Raw genomic sequence first — 15340 nt, forward strand, 5'->3', positions numbered from 1 at the left:
TAAAAACAAACTGGTGTGCCTGCCCTAGATAGCATTGACTTTGCCATTCTCATGTAGCTGCCTCAGTCTGTTTAGGAATCCTCCCTCTTAATAACCTACATTCTCGTGTGTGTGTGTGTGTGTGTGTGTGAGAGAGAGAGCATGTCTCCTCCTGAACACATTTTTGCTCCTACCTCCAGCCCTGCATATCTTCCTGTTTTCCTAATCAACTTCAGTGTCCTCACTGCTTTCGCTGTGTCTAGGCTCCTTCCTCTTAGCCTGCAGATGTACTCAGGTTATCTTTCTATTGACCCTGTCCATCAACTTGCCACCCTATATTCTCCCCAACTTACTGAAAGAGTAGACAAAAAAGGTTATAAATAAGTGCACATGAGCCTTATGTGCAAGTACTCAGAAATGCTATTCCTGTAGTCCTGATTCTGTCCCTACCAGGCCTACACATATTCAAGAGTACTTTGCTGTCATTGACATCTCTGGAGTTGTAAACAGTGCTAGCCACAACTTTCCCTTGGAAGCCTTTCTTCTTGGTTACCGTGTAATGCTGTAGCATTACAGTCCCTTAGGTTTGAGATGTGTATAGTTAATCATTCCCTGTTCTTTTCCCATGGCCACAGCAGTATCTTACTGGCTTCTGATTGTAACCATTCGCCACCATTCTTCGGGCCTCTTCTTTCTCTAATTTATTCATATAGTCACTCCTGTGTCTACATTCAAGTCCAGCCTTTCTGCTGAGATCTCGCTCCACATTTCTTTTAAAATGTTTGCATCTCAAACGCCAGGAAAACCAAGTGGACCTCATCATTGCGTCCCATGTAAACCAGCTTTTTCCTCTCTCGTTCTCTTTGTATCTGTTATTGTCCCCATGATTATTATAGTTACCCAAGCTTAAAACTTTTGAATGATATTTAAGGATTCTTTATCCCTTTGTTCTCTCATTAAGTTGGTGAATAAGTCCTGTGGATTTTTATTTCCATATTTGTTGTCTACTGAGCAACCATTTCCCCTTTTTCATCTAGTTCAAAGAATCATCTTCTTGTAAGGGCAGCATCATGTTGATTGAGGGTGTTCCTTCCCTTTGTGCCAAGAAATGAGCCATGAATGGTCTAAACCAAGTTTTGCAATCTCATTCTCTGTGCATGTGGGTTGATTTAGAGTTAGGCATGTGACATAGTTCTGACCACTGAGACATAAGGAGTTGTTTGCTTAGAAGCTTCTGGGAAGAATTCTGCTCGTATAAAAAGAAAGGTAGTGAGGAGACCGTGCCAACTTCTTTCTGCTGTGATTGCAGTGTAGTAGAGCTGTAGCAGCTGCCTTGGATCAGTGAGGTGAGAAGATCAAGAGCAAACAGCCAGTGGTGAGGAGGATAGCAGAGCAGGAAAATTCGTGATGTAGTTGAGCCATTATGGTGGCTTTGGAACCACTGGCTTGCAGACTTTGCTTGAAGAAGTAATTAGATGTCCTTGTTGTTTTTAAAGCATTCTTAGTCATTATTCTGTTACTTGCAATTGAATTTATATTTATATTGGTAACATTTCCTTATTAGATGTTTAAAATTCTTTTAAATTATCCCTGCTTCTTCATAGCACTCATTTCAGTTTGCAGTTAGGTATCTGTGAGATTACCTGATTATTATTGATCTGACTTATTAGTACTAGGAGGGGTCAGGTCCCTTTTTCTCAATCTAGATGTGTTCCTAGTGAGTAGCACAGGACCTAACATTGAGAAAATGCTCAGGAAATAATTACTGCATGAATAAATAAGCAAAGGAATGATGGGGGCCTGCATTGTGGCACAGCGGGTTAAGCCATGGCCTCCAATGCTGGCATCCCATATGGGAGCTGGTTCAAGTCTAGGCTGCTCCACTTCTAATCCAGCTCCTTGCTAATATGCTTTGGAATGCAGCAAAAGATGGCCCAGTACTCGGGCACCTGTACCCACATGAATGATCCAGATAAATCTCCTGGCTTCAGCCTGGCCCAGTCCAACCATTGCTGCTATTTGGGGAGTAAACCAGCAGCTGGAAGATACCTCTGTCTCTCCACCTCTCTCTGTAACTCTGCCTTTCAAATAAATAAATAAGCTAAAAAAAAAAAAGAAAGAAAAGAAACAAAGGAAATAAGTTGATACTCAGGGAATGAGTTGTTTTTCAAATAACATATAGAAGCTGAGTGGAAAGTGCTGTTTTTATTATTAATTAATGATGTAATAGTTAGTGGATGATTCAGATACCACACCTTGACCCTTTAAAATATGAAGCCATGGAAATGAGTGTTTATTCTCACTGGCTGAAGGCCCAGAAAATAGAAGGGTAGAGATTGGGATGAGGTCAGACATGGGAGATGCCAGCATTTAAATAAAAGTTCAAATGTGACCCCTGGGACTAGTCTGACCTCTTGTCTCCAGTTGCTAATTTTTCCACACTCCTCCAGGGACAGGAGAGGTGCACAGACCATATGTATCTTATAGATTAATTAGCATATTAACCAAGATTGGCTTGGGCAATTGGATAGCCATAGCTCTTAAGCTGCATTCAAAGTCTGATTACTTTTTTTCAAATAGCAATTAATAACAAATGGAAAATGAGCTCTAAGCCTGACCAGCTGCCCTGAGTACTGCAGGAATCAAAACTTCATTTTGGGGAGGGAGGCATCGCTTTGCTTAATGAACTTGTCCCTTCAGCATTTCTTTTGAATCCATCTCTGAGATGTGCCTCTGCCTCCTCCTCATTCTCCATGAGGCCGCTTTCAGATTTTTTCGCTGCTGACTCCCTGTTTCTTAATTCCTTCCCTGCCTGTCCCCAGTCCAGAGTTCCTTTCTTTATCTTCAACTTAATTAGCATTTGCCCTCTGGGCTCTCAGCTAACTCCTTAATGCATCGATGTCTTGTTTGTTAGTTCTGCCATCTATTTCTCCAGTACAATCAACAGCTTCTTCAGAGTGGGAACCATTATAGACAAGACACCAATAGCAGAGGGTCCTTTATTTTCTCTTCTTCTCTTTTGTTTGGTGACAAGTATTTCAGTATGATAAATAATGTTGCTCTGTATCTGAAGATAAACTATTAAATGAAAAATGTAGAAAAAAGTCTGCATAAAACATCAGTAATTGTATATATATACATACATATATATATAAAGTAATTGAAAGGTAAATTAATACTTTGGGCAAAGGAACTTTGCAGTGAGTATGCATTATTTCTGTAATTAAATTTTAAATAGTAAGTAACAAAACAAGCCAAAAAACAACAGTGTGACTTGTATGTAGCCAGTAGCAGCTTACATTTCTCAGGAAGCACTCTTGATTCAGAGTACCTGAAGATGCTTGATGACACATTTAAACGTTTCCTTAAATGCTTGATTCATTTAGGAGGATAAGAAACTGCAGGACCACCACTTTGCACAGTTGTCATGTTCTTTGTGTGGTGACTGTTCAAGAAAGTGCGAGAAATCCTATAGCCAAATTTAAATGGAGAGGTCAAATCCTGGGAGACTGAGAACACTGCAATTGACAGCTGTCTTAGGAACACTGGTAGTTCCCTAGTGACAGAGAGCTTTTGGTTTCAACAGGCTTAATAAATGGCGGCTCATGAAGAGTGAATTAGAAAAGTGGAAATCGTTCATTCAAAAGTAGTTATTAAGGCAATTTGGCTTTGAGTAGGGAAAAAAATTCTCCCCCACAATTCTTCATCCAAGCCAGGCCAAGAGCACATTTGGTATGGAAATTGTACTCCTTTTGTGGCCTGAAAGTCTCCAAGGTGAGAATTCAGTTTATAATGATCTCAAAAAAATAATAAACTGGGGGGAAAAAGTTTGGAAACTGTATCACAGACATAGCATTAATTTTTCTACCATTACTCTCTAAAAATGGAGAACAAACACACTAACAACCTTGTAGAAAAACAGGATAGACAAATACATTTATGGAATTAAAGCTATAAAGATGGCTTAACCACACAAAAGAATGCTTAACTTCACTCATATGAAGAGAAAGACCACCTAAACCAGGCTGAGACCTGCTGCTAACCCACTGTGCTGGCACAAGCCCAGAAGTTGACAGCACCTCTGTCTGTGAACCTGTAAGGAGATAGTTTCTCAGACATTGCAGGTGGAATTGTAAGTCAGCACTCCCTTATCACAGGGCAGTCAGCAGTGGGTAGTGAACATATTTACCCTTTGAAATAGCATTGACATTTCCTGGATTCTACTTCTAAACTATATTGGTGAAAATAGAAAAATACTGTGTGCTCATAGTCATTCATGATAGCACTGTTTGTACCAGCAAAAGTCAGAAAACAACTGAGATGTCCATCCCTATAGAAAGGATTGAATGAATTATCAAATTTATTCTATGGGGTACTATACAGTTATTAAAAAGATTGAAAAGTTTTTCAGCGTAATAAAGAATGTTGCTATCTATTTCAAGATATATTATTACGTGAAAAAGGTAGAGAAAACTATGAATAAAATGCTAGTAATTGTATATATATGCTTATATTTTAAAAACGATAGGTAAGTGTCTACTATGGGGAGAGGATCTTTGCAACCATGCAAATATTTTACATAATTTAAAAAATTTAAATCTTCAAATTCAGAAGCAAGAAAAAACAAATGTGACAAAAATATACAGGGAGAAAATATTTTGTCTGATTTCAAGACAAGGACCAAAAAACCTGCAAAACTTTCCAGAAACCCGGTTGTTCACAGTGGCATTGGTGTTGTTATTCTGAGACTGTTCGTGTGTATTCTGAGCATCTTTGAAAACCAGGATTTCAGTATGACAAAAGGAAGATCTCAAATTAGGGACTGGGTTAAACCCCCCCATTGTCCTGAAGCTGAATTGGCAGTAATGGTATGAATTCATAAAGAGTTTATTTTTGTTGTTGTTAAAAAAATTATTTTGGTGATCGGCCAGCGCTGTGGCTTAACAGGCTAGTCCTCCGCCTTGCAGCGCCGGCACACCGGGTTCTAGTCCCGGTTGGAGCGCCGGATTCTATCCCGGTTGCCCCTCTTCCAGGCCAGCTCTCTGCTATGGCCCGGAAAGGCAGTGGAGGATGGCCCAAGTCTTTGGGCCCTGCACCCACATGGGAGACCAGGAGAAGCACCTGGCTCCTGCCTTCGGATCAGCGAGATGCGCCGGCCGCAGCAGCCATTGGAGGGTGAACCAATGGCAAAAAGGAAGACCCTTCTCTCTGTCTCTCTCTCACTATCCACTCTGCCTGTCAGGGAAAAAAAAAAAAAAAAAAAAGGCCGGCGCCGTGGCTTAACAGGCTAAACCTCCACCTTGTGGCGCCGGCACACCGGGTTCTAGTCCCAGTTGGGGCACTGGATTCTATCCCGGTTGCCCCTCTTCCAGGCCAGCTCTCTGCTGTGGCCCGGAAAGGCAGTGGAGGATGGCCCAAGTGGTTGGGTCCTGCACCCGCATGGGAGACCAGGAGAAGCACCTGGCTCCTGGCTTCGGATCAGCAAGATGCGCTGGCCGCAGCGGCCATTGGAGGGTGAACCAATGGTAAAAAGGAAGACCTTTCTCTCTGTCTCTCTCTCTCACTATCCACTCTGCCTGTCAAAAAAAAAAAAAAAAAAAAAAAAGACTCTCTTAACTCACTTAATCCAGAAGGAAGCTACCTTGTGCAAGATGGTAGCCCTTTCCATCTTCCATCACAAAGCAAAGTTCAAAGCACTTCCATTCTTGTCTCAAAGGAGGTAGCTCTGAAAGACCACCCTAGCTCCATAGGACCCTGTGGGATCACTTAAGACGTCCGTCCATTGCAGCCTCACCATAGTTCAGCTCTTCCTATGGCCTCATCTTGCTTCCCTCCCTCTTCACAGGTGTTGAACCCAAGCGCACTCCCCTGTAAGCCTGCCTGCAAATCTGTTTCCTAAGGAAACTGAGTTTGATATGCCTGCTGAAAGTACCTCACCACACATGAAGTATTCCTGATAGAGAACCAAATAGAAATTTGTTCAAACTTCTTGATCCCACTTTTAATTTAAAGGAAATACTGGGGTGGGCATTTGGTATAATAGTTTAGTTGTTGCCTGGGACACCCACATCTCCTCTGGAGTGCCTGGGTTCAAATCTCAGCTTTGCATACAATTGCATCTTCCTGCTAATGCCCACCTTGGGAGGCACAGTAGGTGATAGCTTAAATAGGTAGATCCCTGTCACCCATGTGGAAGACCTGATTTGAGTTCCCAGTTCCTGTCTTTGGACTGGCCCATCCCCAGCTGTTGTGAGCATTTGGAGAGTGATTCCACTGAGGGGAGATCTGTTAATTTTTCTTTCTCTCTCCTCTTTTCAAGTAATGTTAATTTTTTAAAAAATCTTATAGGGAAAAAAAAAGGAAATACTAGGAACATGGGTTAGGCAATGGCTAGACAGGGAAACCATAGGACTAGCTACTGAGTTTTCCATCAAGTTAACACAAATGATAAGCAAAGAGATGGAGTAAAACCAGTAAGTTAAAAGATACTTTAAATAAGTGTCAGCCAGGAATCTTGATTGAGTCAATGAAGAGAGCATTGAGAAAATTTAAATACTTGTTTGATATTATTAGAAGTTTTTAGTGTGAAACTTATGTTTTTTTAATTTATTTTATTCGAAAGGAAGAGTGGGAGAAAGATATCTTCCATCTAGTAGTTCACTCAAATGGCCAAAACATCCAAGTCTCGGGCAGGCCAAAGCCAGGAGCCTAGAACTCCATCAGGGTCTCTCATATGGGTGGCAGGGTCCCAAGCACTGTGCCATCATCTTGCTGCCTTCCCAGGTGCATTAACAGGGAACTGGATCAGAAATGGAGCAGCTGAGACATGAACCAGCACTCATATTGGATACTGGTGTCACAAAGCAGCATAGTAACCCACTGTACCACAATGGCAGCCCCCAAAACTGTACTTTTCAAATAGTCCTTTTAGAAAAGTATGCTTAAAATTTTTAGGTGAATGATAGCATATCTGCGTTTTGCTTTATATGTGCTATCTGGAGGAGGAGGGTGGGTTGGATATGGTTGAAACTGGCCCTAACTTCATGATTTTTAAAGTCACGTGAAGGGATCGTGGAGGATTATTATACCATTCTCTCACTTTAGAACACAGATGAAAACATTTCCTGAGAGAAATTTTTGTTTTTAATGCAGTTCCATATTGCCAGAATTTCCAAGTTGCTTGTAGAAGCTTAGATGAATCCTCTTTGGAGGGACTTAAATACAGGCTTCAAAGCATCCCCACAAGTAGAAAGCTTGCAGTGATCCTGAGTTCACAATCCGAGTATCACAAAGCGCACACACAGTAAGATACTACATGTGAAAGACAGCAGAAACAATAAAATCAGATCTTCCTAACTATAGGTAGTAAAATTCTGAAGGTACGGAGTATAAGGTAATTATTTTAATGTGTTGAAAGAAGAAATATTTGGTGGTTGGTTTTGTGGTGGTGTGGGTTAACCTGCTGCTTACAACATGCCATATTGGAGTGCCAGTTCAGGTCCCATCTGCTCTGCTTCACATCCAGATCCCTGCTAATGTGCCTGGGAAGGCAGTGGATGATGACCCAAGTGCTTGTGCTCCTGCCATCCATGTGAGAGACCCAGATGGAGTTCTGGGCTCCTGGATTTGGCCTGGCCCAGCCCTGCCCTTTGGGGGCATCTGGAGAGTGAACCAGCAGATGGAAGAAATTCTCTCTCTGTAAATCTGCCTTTCAAATAAATAAATCTTTTTCTTTTTCTTTTTTTTACAGGCAGAGTGGACAGTGAGAGAGAGACAGAGAGAAAGGTCTTCCTTTTGCCGTTGGTTCACCCTCCAATGGCCGCCGCGGTTGGCGCGCTGCGGCCGGCGCACTGCGCTGATCTGATGGCAGGAGCCAGGTGCTTATCCTAGTCTCCCATGGGGTGCAGGACCCAACCACTTGGGCCATCCTCCACTGCCTTTCCGGGCCACAGCAGAGAGCTGGCCTGGAAGAGGGGCAACCGGGACAGGATCGGTGCCCCGACCGGGACTAGAACCCGGTGTGCCAGCGCCACAAGGCAGAGGATTAGCCTAGTGAGCCGCGGCGCCGACCTAAATAAATCTTTTTTTAAAAACTGTATTTGGCTGGCATCGTGCCTCAATAGACTAATCCTCTGCCTGCGGCGCAGGCACCCCAGGTTCTAGTCCCAGTCAGGGTGCCGGATTCTGTCCTGGTTGCTCCTTTTCCAGGCCAGCTCTCTGCTGTGGCCTGGGAGTGCAGTGGAGGATGGCCCAAATCCTTGGGCCCTGCACCTGCATGGGAGACCAGGAGAAGCACCTGGCTCCTGGCTTCGGATCAGCGCTGGGCGCCAGCCGCAGCGCACCGGCCGCAGCAGCCATTGGGGGGTAAACCAACGGAAAAAGGAAGACCTTTCTGTCTCTCTCTCTCACTGTCCACTCTGTCAAAAAAAAAAAAAAAAACCACAAACAAACTATTTATTCTGTACAAGAGAACTTCAGAAAGTTCATGGAAAGTGGAATTAAAAGATTAGTTTTTTTGGTGCAAAAAATTGAAATTTGTATGTAGTTTTTTTTCGTGATAAACATTTTCCACAAAGTTGTTGAAGACCCCCTGATATATACATTGTGGAATGACTAAGTAATTAGAATGTGTGTTATCTCACATGGTTATTTTTGTGGTGAGAAATGATTTACCTTCACTTTTAGCTTATTTCAAGACTACCACATATTACCTACAGCCATCATGTTGTACAATAAATCTCTTAGGCTCAGTCCTCCTTTCTAACAGAATTTTTGTATCCTTTGACCAGTATCTCAACATACTCTGCCCCTTCCAGTCACTTCAGCCCCTGATAACCACCATTCTACTCTCTACTTCTATGAACTGTTCGCTTCTCTGGGGTTAACTTCTTAATATTCTACCTAAGAGAAAGATCGTGTATTACTTCGCTTCCTGTACCTGGCTTATTTTCATATGACTTAATATGATGTCTTCCAGGTTCATCCATGTTGTTACAGATGATTTGATTTCCTTCTTCTTTATGACCAAATAGTAATTCATTGTGTGTGTTCCGTTTTCTTTATTCATTTATCTGTTGATGGACACTTAGATTGATTTGCAAATGGAACTTCTAGAAGTAGGTAATTTAACAGCTGCAATTAGGAATTAAGTAGACAAGGTAAACAACTATTTCGACATAGCTAAGAATAATTAAGTGAACAGGAATATAGAATCAAAATTAAAGTGCAACATAGACAGTTGAATAGAAAAATTTAAAAAGGAAAAAGGTTAACAGATGTGGACAATAGAATGAAAATATCTAAAGTGAGTTTCAGATGGTTAAAGAGAATGTGGGTTAGGCTGTGTTTAAAGAGTTTTCTAAAATTTTCTAAAATTGATGAGAGAGGTGAATTCTGATCCTAGAATTTCGTTGAATCTTAAGTACCATGATTAAGAAGAAATTTGTTTCTACCAACATAGTGAAACCACAGAAACTTAGGGCTGTAAAAGCAGACAGGGGAGGGTGTTATGGTACAGTGGGTTAAACCTCTGCTTGGGATGCCTATGTCCCCACACCCAAGTGTTGGTTTGAGTTCTGGCTACTCCACTTCCAGCGCAGCTTTCTGCTAACGCGTCCTGGTAAGCAGGATGATGACTCGAATGCTCAGGCCCCCGCCATGCACATGGGAGACCCAAATGGAGTTCTGAGCTCCTGGCTTGCACCTGGCCCAGTCCTGACTGTTGCAGGCATTTGAGGAGTGAAGCCGTGGAGGGGAGATTTCTCTCTCTCCTCTCTGTCTTCCTCTTACTCTCACTCTGTGTCACTCTGCCTTTGAACTAGATGAAACAAATAAAATTTAAAATGTAAGTAGAAGTAAAAACAGGCAGTGAAAAGACTGATTAGCTATGTAGTAGCAGAGTGACAAAAAGAGAAAAAATATGGCTCTTAACTGTGCTTCACCTAGTTGCTGGTTGGCCGGAGGTCTAGAGGGCTCCTATGTCATTTCAGCACTTCTAGGCAATGATTATTTTACACCATGGTGCTGTGGCCTTTGACGTTTCTTTCTTGACCCCATGTGCATTCCACAGTAGACATCTAGACTCAAGCAGCAATCCACAGTGCTTCCCAAAGCTGGAGGTGTTGCAGGTCCACCAAGTTTCTTGGTATGTGCCTGTCATGGGCTTAGGGAGTGGAGCTACAGAGCCTGGTGGGGAGAGGGCCAGATGGGCTTCCCTTGCTGTTTCCCAAGTTCTTCCTTTATTACTTCCTGCCGGGCCTTAGTTTTTCTCTCTTGTCTTCTTCTTTTTTTTTTTTTTTTTTAAATTCTCGAGGATTTGTATGGAAAGACACTTAGTGGCATAAGACATTTGGGATGATAAAAACAGAGACCACCTTCTAACCTGACAGTGTGAGCTGTGTTGACCCCCACTCACCAGGGAAACTGGTGACAATTATTTTTTGCTTGCAGAAAGCCTCTAGAAATGATCCTATGGGCAAACAGTAAATATAGAAACATCTGTTCAAGGGAATTATGAAATTTGGTGTGAAAGATGAGGCTCTGTGTTTTAGATACAACCATCCCCTCCATCCCCACTTAAGCTTCCTGAAGTGCAGACTCCATTCCAAACCGCTGCAGGCTCCCCTCCCTGCAGCTCCCAGAAGGAGCAGAGGTTAGCATTTCTCGTTTTATGCCAGACTACCTGTTACTGAGGCCGAATCCATTTAATGCACTTAGGAATTTGAGGGGGCGCCCTTCTTTAGCCCACCATCTTTAGAATGGAGACTCCTCCTTGGCTGTGGTACACTGAGAATCCTGGGGTCCTGATTGGCTTCACCTTCTGAGCATGCAAGCTTCTGGCATTGGGGGCGTCCCTGGGAGAGAGGTTTGTCGTTGTGTCCCACTTAAGAGTCCTAAATCAGAGGTTTTTCCTGGGGGAGAAGTGGGCCATTAAATAGATCATTCCTGATCTTGTCCCAAAGGAACTCACTTTATTTGCAGCAGATCATGCTGAAGTTGAAACCTAGGGACACTCTCAAAAACAGTTCAGAGGCTGGCGCTGTGGCATAGCAGGTGAAGCCTCTGTCTGCAGTGCCGGCATCCTCTGTGAGCACCGGTTCGAGTCCCAGCTGTTCCTCTTCCAATCCAGCTGTCTGCTATGGCCTGGGAAAGCAGTGGAAGATGGCCCAACTACTTGGGCCCCTGCACCTGCATAGGAGACCCAGAAAAAACTCTTGGCTTCAGATTCCCAAGTTCTGGCTGTTGTGACCATTTTGGGAGTGAACCAGTGGATGAAAGACCTCTCTCTGACTCTCTGTCTCTGCCTTTCTATAACTCTGCCCTTCAAATAAATAAATAAATCTTTAAAAAAAAAAAAAAAAAACAGTTCAGGTTGTGGTGAAAAGCCCCTGGGGAGGAACTTCACGGACTGACCTGTAGCACGGACTGTGGAGGGACTCATCTTCCCGAGGCGACCAGCGAGCAAGAGAGGTGGGAGGAGCCCTCCTAGGACCAGAACACGTGTCACACCGCGACCTCAGAAACTGCCCTTTCAGAGGAGACAGAATTAAGAGGCGCAGTTTGTGTCTCATGGCATTTTTGGAAACAACAGCAATATTTATATTTTATGGATTCACTTTTTGTGTTTTAAATTTTTTTCAAGTTTGTATTTTTCTTTGAGCATTATTTATGATGATTTTCATGTGGAAGTTAAATATATTAGAGAACTCTGATAATGTATTATTTCATGGTTTCTATATATTTTTTAAAGACTTTATTTATTTGCGAGGTAGAGTTAAAGACCATGAGAGGAAGAGACAGAAAAGTCTTCCACCTGCTGGTTCACTCTCCAAATGGCCACAGTGGCTGGAGCTGGGCCAATTTGAAGCCAGAGCCAGTAGCTTCTCTGGGTTTCCCACGCAAATGTAGGGTTGGCCCAAGCACCGGGGCCACCCTCCATAGCACTCCTATGACCCAGCAGAGAGCCGGGTTGGAAGAGGAGCAGCCAGAACTAGAACTGATGCCCATATGGGATGCCGGCCCCACAGGCAGAGGATTAATTTACTGTGCCACAGCACTGGCCCCTGGTTTCTGGTTTTTTATGACATACTTAATAAAGTCTTTCTGAGAAAATATGTAATTTTTCATATTACTTAAACATAGGAAATATTTCAGACACAAAGAAGAGTTCAGAAAATGTTTCACTTGACCCATTTTTTTTAAAGATATATTTGAAAGGCAGAATGAGATGAATCTGCTGGTTCACTCCCCAAATGTCTTTAATATCCAGAACTAGACCAGGCTGAAGTCAGCAATGAGAAACTCCGTCTGGGTTTCCCACGTGAATGGCAGGAACCCATCATCCACTGCGTGTAAATCCATCCCTTCCATTAGCAGAAAGCTGGTCAGAAGTACAGAGGAGGCATGGCTGAAACTCACGCTCTAATATAGGTAACGCGTGTCCTAAGCAACAGTTTCAGCTGCTGTGCCACAATGTTGGCCTTGCTACCCAGATTTAATAAACTAAAATTCGCTATGTTTGCTTTAGGTTTTTTAAAGGTATAACATATTAGATATAGAAGACACTGTCATAACCCTTTCCAGTTTACATTTCTCTTCCCCCTGGCATAACCAGTGTTCTGAATTTAGTGTTTCATCTTTGTGTTTTATTTATTTGTTTTTATTTTGTGTGGTACATGTGCATATATATACACATGAAAGGTCTCTACAAAGTTCATGGAAAATGTGTATTACGAAAAAGCAGTGCATGAATTTCAATTTTATTTCCATTTTTCTGTGAACTTTTGAAAATAATTAATTAATTTGAAAGATATATTCCACTGACTGGTTCGTTTCTCAAATGCCCACAATGGTTAGGGCTGGGCCATGCTGAAGCCAGGAGTCTGGTACTCTATCCAGGTCTCTCATGTGAATTCAGGGACCCAAGTACTGGAGCCATCACATACTTCTTCTCAGCGTGCAAGTTAGCTGCATTGGAAGTAGACAGGAGTTGAATGCAGGGACTCCAAAATGGGTCCTGGAGTCCCAAGTGGCAACTTGAACACTGTACCTCAAATGCCTGCCCTTCCATGAACTTTTTGAAATATGCACATATTAAATAAAAATACATAAATAGTTTTAATAGTTTTTTATGCTGTTACATATAGCTCTGTGTACAGCTTCTGTGTAACATTCCATTGTTTGGGGTTTGTTTTGCTCATCTTCTTTTTGATGGACTTTGAGGTAGCTGCCAGTTTTTCACTGTTACACACAGTGTTGCAGTGAGTGCTCTGTGCATGACTCCTTAGGTACATATGCAAGCCCTTCTCTAGGGTATGTGCCTAAAAGTGGAGTTGCTACCTTGATGGGATTGTATTGGAATCCGCTGGCATATTTCTACCTCCACCACTTGGGGAAAGTCAGCTTGAGCATGTCCCAAATTGTACATCCCCTCCCTCTCTTATTCCCACTCTTATATTTAACAGAGATCACTTTTCAGTTAACTTTAAACACCTAAGAATAATTGTGTGTTAATTACATAACTCAACCAATGGTATTAAGTAGAACAAACAAAAATACTAAAAGGGATATAGTATTAAATTGTACATCAACAGTGATGATAGTCCAAGTGATCAATTTCAGGTCACAATAGACCATAATGATAGGTCTAAGAGTCAAAGGGATCACATAAACAAGACTAGTGTCTGCTAATACTAACTGATAGAATAAAAAAGGGAGAGAACGATCCAACATGGGAAGCAGGATACACAGCAGATTCATAGAATGGCAGTTGTCCTAAACAGCACTCTGGCCTCGGAATCGGCCCTTAAGGCATTCGGATCTGACTGAAGAGCCCATGAGAGCATTTTAAGCATGGAAAGCCAACACACTCTGGCAAAAAAAAAAAAAAAAAAAAAAAAAAAAAAAAAAAAAAAAAAACACCTACATGAAACATCTCTGTGATTGAGATCCCAGTAGAAAGAATGGGCCATCAAAGAAGGAGGTACCTTTCTCTGAAGGGAGAACTTCTACTTTGACTATGGCCTTGTCAAAATAAGATCAAAGTCAGCAAGCTCAGGGGGCTTCCATGACCTTGGCAACTCATGACTAGAGCCTGGGGAGATTGCTGACACCTTAAACAAGAGTGTCAATTTGTTAAGTCAACAACAGGAGTCACTGTGCACTTACTCCCCATGTAGGATCTCTGTCCTTAATGTGTAGTTCAATGTGAATTAATGATATGACTAGTTCCCAAACAGTATTTGGCACTTTGTGTTCTGTGTGGGGGCAAACTGATGAAATCTTTACTTAATATATGCTAAATTGATCTTCTGTATATAAAGATAATCAAAAATGAATCTTGATGTGAATGGAATGGGAGAAGGAATGGGAGATGGGAGAGTTGCAGGTAGGAGGGAAGTTATGGAGGGGAAAAAGCCATTGTAATCCATAAACTGTACTTTGGAAATTTATATCTACTAAATAAAAGTTTTTAAAAAATAAAAAATAAAAGTGGAGTTGCTAAGTCATAGCCTATTCATGTACAAGCAGACAATGACAGATTGTTTTCCAAATGATTGCTGGTGGAGATAAACCGTTCCTGTGTTTGAGTCTTTACTTCTCAGATCTTTGTCAGTCCTTCATATCATTAGAGTTGTGGTTTTTGGCTCATCTGTTGGGGACAGCATGGTATCTCATTCTTTCACGTTTTCTCTTCTCTGACTGCTGTAGAGGTTGAGTATTTTTTCCTCATAATTGGGATCACAGTATGCATACAGCTGGGAGATTTATTGTTCCTTTGGGATCTGTGAGTATCTTTTTGTATGTTGTCTTGCTATCAGGGCTGCCTCTCTCTAAAACTTCCTCTTAATATGTTTTGCCCATTTTCCATGGACACTTTTATTTTTGAGTAGGCATTTATATTTTATATGTAATCAGGGTACTTAGGTGAAGATTCTCAGAAAGTTTGTAGGACATGGAATTACGATAAGTTTGCTTTGCTGCAAAAAAAAATTCAAAATCTATGCATGGAAGGGATCTTTAAAAGGTCATGGAAAATGTGTATTATGAAAAGAACTGCATGGATTTCAAAAATTTTTTGCATCAAAATAAACTTGTGATGCATTTACTATTTAAATTTTCACTTTACTTGAAAGTCAAAGAGAGCGACCCAGAACTCTTCCATCTGCTAGTTCACTCACCACTCACTGATTTATCACCATTATTACCTGCTTCAGTGGCTCTCCTCCATTTTCTCTATTTGAGGACTGTATTGGATCATCTTTTCCAAACGTCTCAATTTTTTTTTTGTATTTTTTATTTCTTCATCTTTTCTGTGTCCACATGGATGATTTCTTCCACTTTATTTTCTGGTTAACAGGTT

General features: G+C 41.7%; 1 protein-coding gene across 3 annotated transcripts in view; it reads left to right on the forward strand.

Moving 5' to 3' along the window:
• SIL1 (SIL1 nucleotide exchange factor) overlaps positions 1-15340 on the forward strand; it is a 315627-nt gene that overhangs the window by 252565 nt on the left and 47722 nt on the right. The window lies entirely within an intron of this gene.

Source organism: Lepus europaeus, chromosome 4 (assembly GCF_033115175.1).
Source record: "Lepus europaeus isolate LE1 chromosome 4, mLepTim1.pri, whole genome shotgun sequence".
In the NCBI taxonomy this organism is placed as follows: Eukaryota; Metazoa; Chordata; class Mammalia; order Lagomorpha; family Leporidae; genus Lepus; species Lepus europaeus.